Genomic DNA, 13,395 nt, shown 5'->3' with positions numbered 1-13,395 from the left:
TGACTCTTCTAAAAATAACATTTGCCTGACTGGATGAAAAATACACGTTCATTTTCAAACTTTGTCAATAAAAATATTAAAATTTTAAATGGCCCATAATCTTACATCCCAGAGGCAATTCTTATAAATATCAATTAATTTGGCATCCCCCCACCATTCTCTCTCTATGTGCACACTTGATAATGAAAACTTTAGCTCACTTTTCCATGGCATTAATCACTCTTGAGTAATAATTCAGAGCTAAAGCTTAGATCAGAAAAGATTCAAGTTCAAATGCAGTTTGTTTAGTTATAAAACAAACCCATTTAACTCAGGGTGTTTCCATGTGATCCAGTATGCTGCCTAGATTAGTACCTCGTCTTAGTATGCTACACAGATTTCGTGTTGTTTACAAATGGAAGGTTTGAAGCTTTGTGGCAACCTTGGATTATCAGAGGATGGTTAGTACCTTTTCGGTAATAAACTATTTTTAAATTAAGATATGTACATTGCTTTTTTAGACATAATGCTCATGTACACTTAATAGACTACAGTATAGTGTAAACTTTTATATGCACTGGGAAATTTAAAACTGTGTGTGACTTGCTTTATTGCAATATTCTCTTTATCATGCCTGGCTGGCAATCTCTCTGAGGTCTGCCTACACTTTGAAAAAGTAATGAGTGATTACCAGGGTAATATATTTAAAAAACCTCTGGGCTTCCCAGGTGGTGTTACTGGCAAAGAACCCACGGGCCAATGCAGGAGACTTAAGAGACATGGGTTTGATCCCTGGGTCGGGAAGATCCCCTGGAGGAGGGCAGGGCAACCCACTCCAGTATTCTTGCCTGGAGAATCCCATGGACAGAGGAGCCTGGTGGGCTACAGTCTATAGGGTTGCCAAGAGTCAGACACGACTGAAGTGACTTAGCACAAATGCACATATTCACCTCTAAGAAATTTACAACAGAGCTGAAAAACAAGTCCCCAAATCACATTCCAGAAAGACTGCAATTTTTCTGCCCATGGTTCCCCAATTACAGGAGCGGGATAACAGGCAGATGAGAGTCAAGACCTCGGTGTCTTCAGAAAGTAGTGAGTAGCTGGAGGGCTCTTAGACTAACCCGGGGAGCCTGGACTGGCAACCCCAGGACCCAGACTCCTCCGAGATGCCCTGGGTCCCACCCATCCCCTGCAGCTGCGGACAGATGCTCCAAGAGCAGAAGCATATAGTCCCAGCAAAGAGCACACAGGTATGATGCATTCCCTGTAACCGCTGCTGATGGCCCCCATAAATCACTCTGCCCCCTCTCCAGGCCCTCAGCCCTGCATCCTGGAGGGTGGTGCTGAAAGATAAGAACCAGACATCAATCTGGCCCGTGAAGAAGAACCCCCAGGCATCTCACAGGGCACATTTGTTCTGCTCTCTCTTCCTACCCAGCTTGCTGAGTTGCAGATCCTCCCCTTCGCTGCTTTTCTGCCCCACTTCACTGATTACCAACCAAATCATCACAAACAGGTATTTCCTGGGGGCCCTATCTAGGTGATGATAAAATTAAGAGAGCTACGGAGCCACTAAAATAACGCATGTTTGTAATTTGAATCTTTGTGTCATTAATTAGAGGGCTTCCCTGGTGGCTCATGGTAGAGAATCTGCCTGCCAATGCAGGAGAAGCGAGTTTGATCCCTGGGCCAGGAAAATCCCCTGAAGGAGGGCAAGGCAACCCACTCCAGTATTCTTGCCTGGAGAATCCCCATGGACAGAGGAGCCTGGCGGGCTACAGTCCATGGGGTCACAAAGCGGTAGGATATGACTGAGCGACTGAACACACATGCACACATCTGTGTACAAGACACAGAGGGGAACACACCAGAGGAGCAACGGAGCCTGGCCGGGAGACTTTGGGGAGGACAGGACTCTCCAGGAAGACAGAATGTGTGGTGCAAAGGCCCGGGGGCAGGGATGGGCCCTCCAGGAAACAGGATCGGCAGCAGCGTGTTAGGAGGAAGCCCCACAGCTGGCTATTCCCCGGTGAGGCTGCTCCAAGGACCCCAGGATCTGGGAGAGGAGGGGAAAGAGAAACCTCAGGGAACCCAGAGACTCTCACAGAAGCGGCCCTGGTGGAGAGTCTCTTCTCCCCAGGTTACTCAGGGAAGGAGGTGAGAAGCAGGGCAGTGGGTACCCGGAAGGGCCTAAGAATCACTGGGCACCATCACCATCGAGCAGACCTGCCCCTAATGTCTGTGGGCCTGGGGCAGGTGGAAGCCCACATCCCAAACCTCTGTGCTTTGAAGAGAGCAGCCGGGTGAGCCTTCAGCATCTCGGTGAGGCGAGGCAAGCGAAGGTGAGGGGGTGCCCCGTGACTGCTCAGAGCAAGTGTAATTAGAGGGCGCACCCCAGAGGGCTGCTGTCCTGGGGGTTTTGTTGACATTTACACCCGGACAAATGCTGTTCCTGCAAGGCTTTATGACTCAGCTGTTCTAATTTATAACAACATTTTATAAATATATATTTATAGTTTATATTTATAAATTTTATATTTATAAATATAAAAATGAGACGCACACACATAATTTCCCACTCCCCAGGTTAGTGGAAATACGGGGCTCCCTTACTTCTGCTGGGATATGAACACCAGATAAAGCCTCACTTCACTGTCTTTATGCCAGTCTGGTCTGGTCACCAGGATGCTGAGATAAAGAGGCTGGTAGAACCAGGGGCCAGCAGGTTGCCAGAGCACAGGGCACCCTTCCTGTGGCCTTTCTTTCCCCTGGAGCAGAGTGATGGGGTGGTGCAGAACAGATGCAAACCAGAGGGGGCTTCCCAGGGGGCGTGGTGGTAAAGAGCCTGCCTGCCAGTCCAGGAGACATGAGAGACTCAGGTTCGATTCCTGGGTTGGGAAGTTCCAATAGAGAAGGGAGAGGCTATCCACTCCAGTATTCTCGGGTTTCGCTGGTGGCTCAGATGGCAAAGAATCCACCTGCAATGCGGGAGACCTGGGTTCGATCCCTGGGTTGGGAAGACCCCCTGGAAGAGGGCATGGCAACCTAACCCAGTATTCTTGCCTGGAGAATCCCGTGGCAGAGGAGCCTGGCAGGCTGCAGTCCACGACTGAAGCGACCTAGCCCGCACAGAGGGGGCTTCACCCGCAGTCCTCGGCCTCAGTGCAGGTCTAGTAGGAAGGCTGCCCGGCTTCACTCCTGCCTCTAACCTCCTGTGTGAACCTGAGCGATGTGGCAACGTTTCTCTGTGCCTCGGTTTCCTCATCTCTAGAACGGGGCTGATGATGATGCCTAACTTGTGGCTTTGTTGTGAGAATGAAAGGAGAGGCTGCGTATGGCGTGCTTCATGTGAGGCCTGGCTCCTGGAAAGAGTTCTCTAGGCAGTACCTGCTGTCATTCTTATTATGAGGCTCCCTGTGCGTAACACCTTAACTGCTGCCGTCAGCTGTGTGACAGATGGAGAAACTGATTCCCAGGAAGTTGATTGACTTGTCTAGACTCTCGAGACTCAGCGGGCTGGGGCAGGCATGGAATTCAGGGCTGTAGTTTTTTTTTTTTTGCCTACCAAGCCCTCTGGGATCATACTGTGAACACCTTCAATCAACAGAAAAAGCCAGAAAGCATGGTGTTTCCTGGTAGATAAGATGTAATACTTTCAAATGAACCTAAAGATAATGATATTTTATCGTTATAAAAATATGCCACATGTATTAATCAGGATTCTCCAGAGAACAGAACCAATCAGTTCCATTCAGTTGCTCAGCCATGTCTGACTCTTTGCAACCCCATGGACTGCAGCACAGGCTTCCCTGTCCATCACCAAACTCATGTCCATCAAGTCAGTGATGCCATCCAACCATATCATCCTTTGTCATCCCCTTCTCCTGCCTTCAATCTTTCCCAGCATCAGGGTCTTTTTCACTGAGTCAGTTGTTCGCATCAGGTGGCCAAAGTATTGGAGTTTCAGCTTCAGCATCAGTTCTTCTAATGAATATTCAGGACTGATTTCCTTTAGGATTGACTGGTTGGATCTCCTTGCAGAACCAACAGGATCTACCTATCTAGGTATCAATATATCTATACATATACATGGGCTTCCCAGGTGGCACCAGTGGTAAAGAACCTGCCTGCCAACCCAGGAGATGTAAGAGACACGGGCTCGATCCCTGGGTCAGGAAGATCCCTTGGAGGAGGACATGGCAAGCCACTCCAGTATTCTTACCTGGAGAATCCCATAGACAGAGGAGCCTGGACTGTATGGGCTATAGGCCATAGGGCCACAAAGAGTTGGATATGACTGAGCAACTTGGCACGCACACATGCATACATATACATACACACACTCGTGCCCCCAATATGTGCCACAGAAAAGTATGGCAGTAAGAAAACTGTGCCACAGATTCCCAGGGATTCTATGTCATGATAATGATCGTTATAATCATTGTAATATTAGCCACCCACTGCTCCAGAATGACTGTGAAGAGTAATGGGATGCGGTTAACAAAGTCCTTGGGGAATTCTTCAGCAGGCACTGTTTTTAACCTCCTTCAGGAAAAAAAAAAAAAAAGGATAAACTAGGAATGGGACCATCACCCTGTCCAAGCTGTGTGAAGTGGGCTCAGGGGGGTGTCCGTCCTCTCTTCTGGGGTGTGATTGTCGTTCAGTTGCTCAGTCATGTCTGACTCTTTACAACCCCTTGGGCTGCAGCATGCCAGGCTTCCTGATCCTCCACTATTTCCCAGAATTTGCTGAAACTCATGTCCATTGAATCAACGATCCTGGGGTGTAGGTGAGGACAAAAAGAGAGCCTGAAAGTGAGCACCCTGGGAAAACTAGCGAGCTTGGAAGCCATCTCCAAGCCTGGCCCTGCACGATCAACCTCAGGTCACGTTTCTGCATCGAGCAGCTTGGGAGCCCACAGGCCGCTCCTCCTCGGAGTCCTTGGTCTGCTCGACGTGACCCACTGGTTTCTTTTCCATCTCCACCTGTGCTGGGAGGTGTACTCTGGATGAGCCGCTCTGGGCTAAAAAGAGGGCACAGCGTGAGCCTGGCTCCTGTTCTCTGAATGTGTCCCTGGCATCCATGCCCAGATGATCCCTCTCTCCTAGGGGTTCTAGCCCTCCCCAGGGGAGCTGTCCCTCTCCAGGTGATCTAACTCTCCCAAACTGACAGCTGAGGAATCACTGAAAGTCCAGAGCCATCCTCACAGCAGGACCAGGTTAGACGTTCCCTGGTTCCCCAGAGACAGAAACACCTTCCCTTTGCAAGACCTTCCCCCAAATGACCTCCGAGTCCTACGTAAGTAGAGGCTGATGGACATGAGAAACGGCAGTTAAACCAAGAGCGGCAAGCCTCAGGATAGGACGGCCCTGGGAACCTTTGGAAGGAGAAACTGGAGCAGCTGACAACAGAAGCAGTTATTTCCTGTCTGCAAGGAACTTCAGGACAGGAAGTATACCAGGACCACAGTTTCGTAGCCCTAAGACCCTGATAATGGTTTCCTGAAATCAGAAAAGTCACCCGTAGGAGGTGTCATTTAGAAGGCATTAAAAATACTTTTCCAGAACATCTATTCGTCCTATAAACAAAGCCTCATTACAGAGTTTTCAAAATCTAGTGAGGCTGAAAACATTAATTTCTCTCCTGCTCATTGCCTCCCTTCTGGCCAGAGTACCAACTATCTCCACCCTTCACCCCCTCCAACTAGTCCTGCCTTTAATTTCCAGAAACCTTCACCACAACCGCCATCACCATCACCACTACCAACACCGACTAGCAACTCTTCTGTCCCAGACAACGTGCTGTGGTACAGGACTTGCTCTTTTCCTTAAAATCACCCGATGACAGAATTCTCTTACTGCCTTGGTTTTACGTAGGAAGCTCAGAGAGGTTAAGTGACTTTCCCTAGGTTGCACAGCAAATGAACAGCTAAACCAGGACTCAAATCCATGTCTCCAAAATTCACACTCTTAACTTCCTTCCCTATTTTACTGCCCCTGAGCATAATAGAATAGCTCCTCAGCATATTCCTGCGGAAGCCAAGCAAAAAGATATGGACAAGCGCGCTGTTGGTTCTTTTTCTTTCCGACTCTGTGCCGTTTCTGGAGAGTCTATTCTAGGCTCTTTCAGGCTGTACATACAGACCTTCACTCTAAAGACAATGAACCAGGGAGCCCAGGGAAGTTTGTAAAGTTTGTTGCTTCGCATCTCCAGAGATGCCTGTAAGTGAATCAGTAGTGACAACTCACAGTCAAATTTTAGCAGAAGAATCTGTTCAAAATAATCATTTTGGAAGAGCATCAACTCTAGATGTCTATCATCCACATGAGTAGAGCAGCACATTAGTTCTCTAAATGTTTGCCTCCGACTCTGAGCCTAGACGTGAGAAATTGACGGGCTCCATGCAAACGCTGGGCTAAAATTCCAGTCCTATGTGGGTTGCAGTACTTTTCTATTTTCTGAGAGCGATATGCTCTGATTCCAGGACACATCAATACCCCATGTCTAAGCCCCCAAATACCAGCCACTGGAAGCAGAGTTTGAAAAATGCCTCCTGGATTTTAAATATCTAGAGTGGTTTGCGGCAGCAGTACATCAGCCCAACAACATGTGCAAGAGCCAAGATATATGTGCGATTCTGGTGCAAACCATTCCTCACCCACACCCTGAGTGGAAGCAGTCTCCTATCTTGTGCAAAACAGAAGTGCATCCATCCATTCAGCCAGCTAGCCACTGCGGAGCGTCCCTAATGGACATGGGACACGGCTGAAGATGGTTGTCTCTTACTTTCGTTGAAAGGAGGGTGTTGAGTTGAGCAACTGGAGGGGTTGGCATCTCTCCCAGCTATCCTTGTAGAGCCTGGTTTCCCAGGAGGTCCAGAACGCTGGCTGTGGGCCACTGTGATCCAAGCTGATGGCTTCTTAGCCACCCTTGCTGAATCGCACCTTCAGTTTGTTACCCCAGGACTTCGCAGTGGTTTAGGAACTTTGGGTGCTGTGGGTCAGGCCTGGCTCCAACAGGGGGCTCATGGCCAAGGGACTACCCTGGACCCAGCTGCCAAAAGGAGTTCTAAATGGTTTTTTTTTTTTAATGTTTATGTTTTGTTTCATTTCTCTCCCTCTCTTTCTCCCTCTCTCCCTGCTACACACATTATTTGAAAAATAGCATTTATTTTTCTAATGACAAAACCAGCACATGCTCTGTAAGGATGCTTATAAAATATAGAAAACCACCAAGAGAAAAAAATTGCCTATAATCAATCCCACCCAGTGATCACCACAATTCTGGTATTTGTGCTTCCAGTAAAATGTTAATGCAATATGTTTGACTGTATTTTTTACATGAGTATTAAATAGCATTATGCATATACAGTCTTACCTTGCTTTTTAAAAAATTAATATATTTTAAACATTTTACAAGGTCAGTATGAAGGTAGGACTCTTTCGGGGAAGCCCCTTGGGCACTTTTAAGTCCACTGTCCCCCGACTTGAGTCTCAGCCAGGCTAGAGGAACATGGCCCAAAGGACTGATGCTCTTGGCTGAAACTTTGCTTGCAGTCTTGGAGCAGCTGAACTTCCCACAGTCAGGAGTCATGCCTGGCAAAACCCCTGACAGACATGGCTCTCTGTCTCTACCGGGCACGTCTGATTTATCTAGGGCATTTGTTAGAACATTCAGAGATTCTCATTCCACTGATCTGCAGGCACAAAAAACATGTCCAGTACTTGTAATGATTTCCAAACCATAGTCTATAAATTTCCAGGGCAGCCTTAAGAGTGGAATGGAAATTATGGAGTCCATTTAAAGGTCTCGATTCTATAGAGCCCCCAGCATCGCCAATTCCCTCCACCCTCACTCCTAACAACTCAGCCAATTACTTTAAGGCAGCAGCTGCTGAAAGTTCAAGGGTTATGTGAGGCAGCCTCGGGATTTATGTCCGCTTCAGGACTCACTGACCCTCATCGACTTCTCTTATGTGTCAGGACCGAGAGCGGACCATCAATATTGTTCCAACAGGGTTGGAAGCCCACTCATCCCCCGTGTGGGGACACGCCACTGAAGGCAGAAACATAGGCACTCCAGTCCCAGAAGCTTCTTAATCGACTAAGACCTTTCAGATGAGAAATAGGTACAAATCGTAAACATGTTCATGATTTGAGACGTGTAAGAAATACAACATTCTTTTCTCTATAACTGAATTTATATCTTGGCTTCCCATTCCATCAAGAGTGGAAACAATCTTAGCCAAGTTGAAAATTCCCCACTTTTGCCCAGGGTTTTGTCCACATTTTGAGGGGCCTAAGAAGTGCTGTTCTTTTTTCCTTTTTTTTTGACCACACAGCATGGCTTGTGGCATCTTAGATCCCTGACCAGGGACTGAACCCGTGCCCCCTGCAGGGGCTTCTAACCACTGGACTGCCATGAAATTTCCTGACATGATGTTATGATCAAAGTTTAGCAATCAGCTCTCTGGGGTAAAAAGGATATATACATATGTACCTAAGTTTACTGTAAACTTTACTGATATCAACTACCTGTGACCAGTCTAAAAAATAGTAAATATACAATATTCTTAATCTCAAATTCCACATAGCCACACAGAATGCCTTCATAGGTTCTGCTGAACTCTGTACCCATAGCCAACCTATAGTTACAATTGGCACATCACTTGACAAGACCAGGTTATCATGAGACATCACCACTGGGCTGATGAATGTGTGTGATTTCCCTGCGAATGTTGGTTAAGAGTTTCTTTCACGTTAACAAGATAAAAGTGAGCCAGGCAAGGTACATGTCAGAGTATCACTCAGACCTCAATGTGTACATGACTCCTTGGCTTAATCAAATAACAATTTTAGAACACAATAAAAGGGTGTTTCCTCAATTTTTTGCACTAGTTAACACAAATGAACAGCTATATAGCCAATGCATTTAAAAATGTAATTTGCCTTTGTTTTCTTGGGAAGGGAAGGATGGGACGAACTGAGAGAGAAGCATTGACATGTACACACTATCCTGCATAAAACAGTGGGGAGCTGCCGGCTAGCGCAGGGATCTCAGCTCGGTGCTCTGTGACGACCTGGAGGGGTGGGAGGGAGGGCCAAGAGAGGGGATGTATGTATACACAAGCTGGTTTATGTTATTGTGCGGCAGAAACTAACACCACTCTGTAAAGCAATTATACCCTAGTTTAAGAAAAAAACATTTTCCCCATTATTTTCTTCAAACTCCTCTAGACAATCAAAAAATTAAAAAAGCCAAAACAGAGAATCAAACCCTGATATCCAGTACTTGAGAATTTGTTAAATATTCCCACCACGTGTCCTGATTGCTCTACACACGCTGTCTTCTCCAGGTCCATGGCCCTCAGCTCACTCCTGTGCCTCTATGGGTGAACGGGGATGCAGATTCTAAAACTCAAGGGATTTCCTGGTGGTCCAGTGGTTAAGAACCCACCTGAGGATGCAGGGACCATGGGTCTGATTCCTGATCAGGGAACTAAGATCCCACATGCCTCAGTGCGACTGAGCCTGCCCTTCATAACGAGACAGTCTGTGTACCGCCAACGAAGAGCCCGTGTGCCACCAAATAAATAGTAACTCATTAGAAGAGCTGGGAGATGCAATGGCAACTTTCTGCTGTACTAAATCCACTAAATCAATCCATATGCGTTTGGGTCATGTGGTTATTGTATGTTTAACGCTCTGAGGAGCAGCCAGAATGTTTTCCAAAGTAAACATTCCAAAGAATGTTTTCCAAAGTAGCTGTACCATTCTACATTTCCACCCACAGTGTATGAGGATTCCAATTTCTCCACATCCTCACTAATTCTTGTTACTCTTTTTTTTTTTTTTTTTTAATTTTAGCCATCTTAGGGGGCATGAAGAGGTATCTCATTGTGGTTTGGAACTGAATTTCCCTAAAAGCTCATGACACTGAACATCTTTTTACATGCTTGTTGGTTATATATCTTCTTTTGAGAAATGCATCTTCAAAAGAAAGTGAAAGTGAAAGCTGCTAAGTCGTGCCTGAATCTTTGCCACCCTATATAGTCCATGGAATTCTCTTTGAGACTCTATAAAGCCCATGAATTCTCCAGGCCAGAATACTGGAGTGGGTAGTGTTTCCCATTTCCAGGGAATCTTCCCAGGGATCAAACCCAGTTCTTCTGCATGGCAGGTGAATTCTTTACCAGCTGAGCCACAAGGGAAGACTTGCAAAGCCTTAAACCATTTCTTAGTTGGGTTACTTGTCTTCTTGTTGGTTGTAAGAGTTCTTTACATATTCTGGATACAAGCCCCTTATTGGATATATGATTTGTAGATAGTGTCTCTCACTTTTTTGCTGTATCAAATATCTTTACAACATCAAGTAATATAATTATGTGATTCCTTTTGATCTACTTATATGGTAAATCATATTAACGGCTTTCTAATATTGAATCAGTCTTGCATCCCTGGTTTGAACCCTTCTTAGCCAAGGGATATTCTTTCAATATGCTGCTGCCATGCTATAGTTGTATCATTTTATTACAATTTTACATCAGTATTCATAAGTGAGATTAGTCTAAGCTCTCTTTTTATGTTGTCTTCATTAAATTTTATAATTAGTATTTTGGTAGGCTTTAAAAAAAATCAGATTCCTTCTTGGACTGCTTAACCATTTAAATAAGCTGAGGATCATCTGTTTGGTAAAGATTTGGTGGCAGTCCTATGTGGAACCATCTGGGCCTGGGGGTTATATCTTGGGAGGATGTGAGAGAGGAAAAACAGCTTTCTCTACTGCTTTTCAGATTTGCCATCCCTCTGAGGTTTACTTGTGTGAACTCATCTCTTCCAGGGAAAGTACACATACATCGCTGTCACGTCTGACTCTCTGTGACCCCATGGACTGTAGCCTGCCAGGCTCCTCTGTCCAAGGGATTTCCCAGGCAGAAATACTGGAGTGGGTTGCCATTTCCTCCTCCAGGGGATCTTCCTGACCCAGGGATTGAACCTGAGTCTCCTGCTTTGCAGGAAGATTCTTAACCATGAGCCACCTGGAGCTCTCCTACATTTGCGTAGGCTGAAGTAATTCTATAACTTTTATAAATTTCCTCTCTGACTTCATTCTCAGTTCATATTTGTACACTGCCCTTAGTAATGACTCAAAGTGTCCCTGGGAGAAAGGAGACCCCTCTATGTGTCCCACCTTTGCACTCTAGCCCTGGTGGATCAATTTGAATGTGAAACAAGAAGTTAGACCCTGCTCGCTCAACCCAGGCTCTCCACACAGGACACGATCCGTGGTCCATCGAGTCAAGAGCTGTTTTCCTCTCATTCTTGTGAATGTTCTTCTTACTTCCTCTCATTCCCTGTGAGTGCTTCCCTGAACAAACACATGGCAATCAAGACTTAGGAAGTATTAATAACATATTCCTAAATTTGAATAAGATCCGTAAGTAGTTAAAAGCATTGCACCGATTTTATTTGCCTGATTTTGATCACTGCAAGATGGTTATATTAGTTGTTAGCAATAGATGAAGCTGGGATTCATGGTACATGGGAAATCGCTGGAATTTTTTTGCAACTTGGTTCTCTACATCTAGAAAAATGGTACTGATGAACCTAGTGGAGAATGGACTTGTGGACACTGCAGAGGAAGGTGAGGATGCGGTGAACTGAGAAAGTGGCATTGACATATATACACTCGGTTCAGTTCAGTTCAGTCGCTCAGTCGTGTCCGACTCTTTGCGACCCCATGAACCGCAGCACGCCAGGCCTCCCTGTCCATCCCCAACTCCCAGAGTCCATACACACCACCACGTGTGAGAAAGATGACTGGCGGGAAGCTGCTGTGTAGCACAGGGTGCTTAGTCAGTGCTCTGTGATGACCTGCGCAGTGCGATGGCAGGAGGGGAGAGAGGTTCAGGAGGGAAGGGATATATATATAATTATGACTGATGACACTGTTGTATGGCAGAAACCAACACAAAAGAATAAAGCAATTTTCCACCAATTAAAAAATAAAATAAAAAAAATGAGTTTAAAAGAAAAACTATAAAAAAAAATAATACCTGATATTGTACATAAAACTTGAATGTTTGCCATCACAGCCTTAGAGTATATACAATGGAAAAGGAGTCTTTGCTTTTTAGAGATAGGTTTGTTTTTAACTCATATATACGAATAACAATATTAATACAGTAATAGTAGGAATGGTAACAATGAACTCACCTAAATAACATGTAAAGTGATTTTATTTTTAAAGATGTAATATGTAAAACCATTCTATTTGTAAAAGTTTCAACCACAGTTTACTTTATAGGAATCCATCTATTTTCAGTGTCTAACTATATACATCTCTAAAAAGGGGTGTGTGTAATTGGATAAAAATACACATTTTTAACTGCTACTAACCTTATATCCTTATTCACATCCCAACCTACTCACCTGGCAAACTTTTAGTAAGAAATTAGTTTATGTCAGCCTCTTTCCCCTCTCTTTTAAAATCCTTTAGTGGCCCCACCAAAGCCTTTATGATGAGATCCAAACTCCTTAGCAGGGCATCCATGTGTTCCAAGGATTAGTCTGTGCCATATCTCAACATCCCCAATCACCTTGACCATCTCTACCTCCCAGACTGGCTGAACTGTCTGTAGCCTTGAATGCTATTGACATGTCCTAGCTTCTTGTCTACATGAATGTCCCTGCTGTCTCCCCATAGCCTGCCCTTTGCCAGGACAGTCCCCATTTGTCAGTCAAGGCTTGGCTCAGCTGTCACCTCCTCCATGAGACTTTCCTTGGCTGGACCTCTCTCCCTGCCTCCCCACTGCTCCCCCCTCCCTCGGCTTGTTTCTACCACAGCATTGCCCACAGATGTATTGCCGTGTCTGTTTTCCAGCCTGTGCCTCCATCAGACTGTGCTCTCTTTAGGGGAAGACTTAAATGATGATAGACGTATCATCAGGATATATCACAGTTCCTAGCACATGGAAGTATGATGAATAAATGGATAAAACAAAATCCATACACTCCAGCTTTAGGCAAATTGACAGACACTCTTTGATCACTTTTACATACCTTCTACATGGCAAACACCCTCTTCCAACAACACAAGAGAAGACTCTACACATGGACATCATCAGATGGTCAATACCGAAATCACATTGATTATATTTTTTTGCAGCCAAAGATGGAGAAGCTCTATACAGTCAGCAAAAACAAGACCAGGAGCTGACTGTGGCCCAGATCTTGAACTCCTTATTGCCAAATTCAGACTTAAATTGAATAAAGTAGGGAAAAACCAGTAGACCATTCAGGTATGACCTAAAGCAAATCTCTTACACTTTTACAGTGGAAGTGACAAATAGATTCAAGGGATTAGATCTGATAGACAGAGTGCCTCAAGAACTATGGACGGAGGTTCATGACA

General features: G+C 45.3%; 1 protein-coding gene and 1 non-coding gene across 2 annotated transcripts in view; both read left to right on the top strand.

Moving 5' to 3' along the window:
• SIAH3 (siah E3 ubiquitin protein ligase family member 3) overlaps nt 1-13,395 on the top strand; it is a 70,582-nt gene that overhangs the window by 33,325 nt on the left and 23,862 nt on the right. The gene's annotated exons all lie outside the window — the stretch shown is intronic.
• The window catches only part of LOC110125079 (uncharacterized), a 29,203-nt gene that overhangs the window by 13,131 nt on the left and 2,677 nt on the right, over nt 1-13,395 (top strand). Inside the window, exon 2 of the transcript XR_002309965.2 lies at nt 1,296-1,498. This is a non-coding gene — a transcript (uncharacterized protein). The remainder of the gene's footprint in view (nt 1-1,295; nt 1,499-13,395) is intronic.

This window comes from Odocoileus virginianus, chromosome 8 (assembly GCF_023699985.2).
Source record: "Odocoileus virginianus isolate 20LAN1187 ecotype Illinois chromosome 8, Ovbor_1.2, whole genome shotgun sequence".
Taxonomy (NCBI): Eukaryota; Metazoa; Chordata; class Mammalia; order Artiodactyla; family Cervidae; genus Odocoileus; species Odocoileus virginianus.
The sequence above is the reverse complement of the archived record's forward strand: the minus strand, read 5'-3'. Positions and strand labels throughout refer to the sequence as shown.